At 45.0% G+C, this 4,708-nt stretch overlaps 1 pseudogene; it reads left to right on the top strand.

Moving 5' to 3' along the window:
* Positions 1 to 2,535: 2,535 nt before the first annotated feature.
* Positions 2,536 to 3,268, top strand: LOC108542105 (uncharacterized protein C6orf203 pseudogene; annotated as a pseudogene).
* Positions 3,269 to 4,708: the final 1,440 nt, after the last annotated feature.

Below are 4,708 nucleotides of genomic sequence, written 5' to 3'. Positions count from 1 at the left end.
CTTATTATTATCATTTTTTAATAGAGATGGGGTCTCACTATGTTAACCAGACTGGTCTTGAACTCCCGAGCTCAAGCAGTCCTCCCATCTCAGCCTCCCAAAGTGTTGGGATTACAGGCATGAGCCATTAGGACTCAAGCAATCCTCCTGCCTTGGCCTCCCAAATGGGCGGGATTATAGACATGAACCACTGTGCCCAGCTGCCATATAAATTGTATATCAAAATACTGCATGCCAGCGTATTCCTCACTCCCTCTTATTGGATGTGACCTAGCCCCATGGCTCTCTGTAAAGGAAACCTACATATGGATTGGAAGTAAATTGGCTCCCAGCCATTTTGTTGTCTTGTAGAAAGAAACTAAGAAGTACAAAATATGTTTAATTCACTGAATTACATCATCCAAAAGTCATGGACTTTGAGAAAATAAAAGCACAGTATTTCAATGGTGCTATTATGCATACTAGTTGTGCAAAGGAAACTACCTAGAAGTGAAATTTGTAAGTAGTTCTTTAGGATTTTTAAGCAGTTCTTTAGGACAGGAATATTTTATGCATACTAAATGCTGTCAATATATGTTTTCTTAATAGGTAGAAAAAGAATGAACTGGGTAACTAAATCTATCAAAATAAATCCTAACTGGGACCCAGTGCCTATAAATTCATTCGTTCATTCATTTATTTTGAGACAGGATCTTGCTCTGTCACACACACTAGAGTATAGTGACCCAATCATGGCTCACTGCAACTTTGACTTCCTGGGTTCAATCGATTCTCCCTCCTAAGACTCCCAAGTAACTTGGAATACAGGCACATGCTACCATATCCAGATAATTATTTTATTTTTCTACAGAGATGGGGTCTCACTATGTCACCCAGGCTAGTCCTGAATTCCTGGACTCAAGCGATCCTCCTGCCTTGGCCTCCCAAATGGGCGGGATTGTAGACTTGAACCACTGTGTCCAGCTGCCATATAAATTGTATATCAAAATACTGCATGCCAGCCTATTCCTCACTCCCTCTTATTGGATGTGACCTAGCCCCATGGCTCTCTGTAAAGGAAACCTACATATGGATTGGAAGTAAATTGGCATCAGAACCCTTCTGTCCCTTTCACACAGCACAGTCAATTCAGAGTCCCCAGCCTGGACCAGGCTCACGTCGGTCTTTGCAGTGGACGGGGAAAGACAGTGTCACTAAAGAAGCCTCCTACCCGGGGTGTCCCGGGAATAGCTCCCTTGAGTGCTGTTTTCCTGTCAAGTCTTATCATTGTAATATGACTTTTGTTGTTTTTGGACTCTGTACAGAGAGACTTTCAGTTTTCAATGAAACAGTTGGCTTAAGAAAATACTTCAAGGGGAAAAAAAACATAACTGAATCGCAGCAAGGATCTCAGAAGTCATAGCCCTTGATCTTCCTCAACCTCCTCGGCAGCAGCTTTCTAAATATTATCACTCTCCTGCCTCCAAAGCCACTCCTGCCCCAGGCCCCTGCCCTCAGATCATTTCCTCTCCTAGTTCACCAAGAGAACGTCATCCAGAGAAAGGGGCTCCCTCAAGCTTCCTCTGTCCCCATTGCAAAGCTCTTTTTCTCTCCCTACCTGCTATCGTGCCAGGCATCATGCCAGGCCCTGGGCACTTATGAGCTGTGTGAATCCCAACACCAAGCCTCTGTTTTACAGAAAAGGCTCAGAGAGATCCTGGAATTTGTCAAAGTCATAGACTGTTTCTCTGTTTACAAGTTCCATTCCTTCTTGTCTGGGCCTAAAAAGAAGCATCCCAATCAGATCAAATCTTAACCTCCCTACACACACACACACACCCCAATGCTGAATCCCATTTTCTCACCTTTTCTGGGGACTTCTTTATCGGTCATTCAGTCCTCTAGCAACTTCACTTTTTCTTTTTATTTTTTTTTTCAGGAAGGGGACAGGATCTTGCTCTACTGCCCAGGCCAGAGTTCAGTGGCACGATCACAGCTCAGTGCAACCTTGAACTCGTGGGCTCAAGCAATCCTCCTGCCTCAGCCTCCTGTAGCTGGGACTATAGGAGCACACCACTGCGCCAAGCTAATATTTTAAAAATGTTTTGCAGAGACAAGGTCTTGCTTTGTTGCCCAGGCTTTGATCAAGTCTTAACCTCCCTACACACACACATACACACACACACACACACACACCCCAATGCTGAATCCCATTTTCCCTCCTTTTCTGGGGACTTCTTTATCAATCATTCAGTCCTCTTGCAACTTCACTTTTATTCTGAACCAGGCTCCCCTTTAATGCCACATCCAAACCCATCAAGTCCTGATGGAATTCCACTCACAAACCGTCCTCAGCTCTACCACTGCCCAGCATCTTCACTGCCAAAACCCTGGGGCTGGTCCAAGCACCAGCAGCTCCTGCCCCGCCCACCACAGTCCTCTTGACTCTTCTCACTGAGTCTCCTCTCATCTCCAACAGATGGTTCTTCAACAATAAGCACTGTGGACCTCAGAGGAAAAAGGGAGTCTGTTCGGAGGCTCTGACATAAGATTATAAGTGCCATGGCAATGACTAGTGTCAAATTGCACGCTGGTGTTTTAAGAAAGCCAGATACCTGGATTGGACTCTGGGGTGTTCTCTGAGGGACGCCTTTGTCACACAAACCCTGTGCTTCCTGGAATCAATACTTGTATTTTTCTAGTACCAAGTTACATGCACCAAATTATAAAACACTTTTCCATAATATTTTCTCACTGAGACTCCCGGGACTTTTAATATTTCTGGAATATATTTTTCCATTTTCCATAAGACTCAAAAGTAATATAAGCTCTAAAATATCTACTAAAAAGTCTTTGCAAAAAATAGAAGATGAAGAGGACTCTGATGCAGAAAGTGATCAGAACGAGATGAGCGAGCAGGAAGAGGAGCTTGAGGATGGTCCTACTATAGTCACAGACTGTAAGACCTGGAAACAGTAGTGCGATCTTTTCAGGATGACGTTGTCCTGAAGACAAGCCGGGATATTGAAAGAAACAAAGTGGAAGATGCATTCTGCAAAGGTGAACTCAGGCTGAATGGGGAAGAATTATGGAAGAAAAGCAGAATGGTGAAAGTGGGAGATACATTGGATCTTCTCATTGGAGAGGATAAGGAAGCAGGAACAGAGACAGTGATGCAGATTCTCCCGAAAAAAAAGTGTTTGAAGAGAAGACTGAAAGTGAAAACTACACAGTGGTGCTACAGTGGTGGAAAAACTTAAAAATGCCTAAGAAGAGAATGTCTAAATAAACGGATTGCTTCACCGGGCATAGTGGCTCACGTCTGTAATCCCAGCACTTTGGGAGGCTAAGGCGAGCGGATCATCTGAGGTCAGGAGTTCAGGACCAGCCTGGCCAGCATGGTGAAACCCCGTCTCTACTAATACAAAAATTAGCTGGGTATGGGGACAGCACGCCTGTAATCCCAGCTGCTCAGGAGGCTGAGGCAAGAGAATCGCTTGAACCCGGGAGGCGGAGGTTGCAGTGAGCCGAGATTGTGCCATTGCACTCCAGCCTGAGCAAGACTCCGTCTCAAAATAAATAAATAAATAAATAAAATAAAATAATTGCTTTTTAGCAATAAAGCTACTTTCTAGTGGTAGAGGAAGGGGTCAATTGAAAAGAGGACATTTTTATTAAAATAAAGTTCTCTTACCATTAAAAAAAGAAGTCTATCAGTTCACTGCCTAAAGCCTTCGGTTGCTTTGCACTGTGATTAAACAAAAGCCAAGCCCTTTGCCTTGACCTGCAAAGCCCTGTGGAGCTGACCACTGTCCACCTATAAACCTCACTTCCTGCAACCTTCCTCCCCGCCTTGCCTTCCCTCCAGCATCCTAGGCTCACTCCCACCTCACTTGCTTCTCGCTCTGCTGGAGGGCTGTTCATCCGCATGACGGTGCAGGTGCCCCTCGCCTCATGACTTAGGCCTCAGTGCAAGTGTACACCATGGAGAGGCCTGGCCTCCAATAAAGTACCCCTCTCCCCTACCACCTGGTGCTCATGTTGTTTATAGCATTTGCCAACACATGACCACTTTATGTGTTCTGAGTTTGCTTTCTGTCCGTCTCCCTTTGCTAGAGTGGAAACCTCCTGAGGGTGGAGTTTTGTTCACTGCTCAGTCACCCTCCCCTCCCCTAGTAATTGTGTCTGCTCCCAAATAGCTATTAATAAACGCTTGCTGAAAGAATGCGTTGAGCCCATCAGTGTGATCCTCTCAGCTTACACATGCATGCACGTTTCCCGCACTCTCAAATGTCTTCTTTCCTATGTCAGTTCCTGTGGAAACCCTTTGGTTTCCTGCATTTCACCACAGACTTTCTTCAAAAAGATTCTCCCTTCCAGCCACTCCTCTGCTACCACAACTTTACCCTGATCTCATCACTTTATTAAACTACAGGGTGCTTTCCTGGTGTCAGGATCCAGTGGCTTCCCCCAGCTCCCATCCTACCCAACCATCCTGCTAGCTTTGTCTTTTTCATCTTTGTATCCCCCAAGTCTAATACTATACCAGGTACATGACCAGCTTAATATTTGTTGAATGAATTAATAGTTAATTAGCTGATTTGACCCAGATTATCACCAACTCTTGAAATTCCTCTTTTGGCGGCTGGGCGCGGTGGCTCACGCCTGTAATCCTAGCACTTTGGGAGGCTGAGGTGGGAGGATCACTTAAGGTCAGGAGTTCAAAACC

The sequence above is a fragment of the Rhinopithecus bieti genome, unplaced genomic scaffold, assembly GCF_001698545.2.
Source record: "Rhinopithecus bieti isolate Rb0 unplaced genomic scaffold, ASM169854v2 scaffold_1583, whole genome shotgun sequence".
Taxonomy (NCBI): Eukaryota; Metazoa; Chordata; class Mammalia; order Primates; family Cercopithecidae; genus Rhinopithecus; species Rhinopithecus bieti.
The sequence above is the reverse complement of the archived record's forward strand: the minus strand, read 5'-3'. Positions and strand labels throughout refer to the sequence as shown.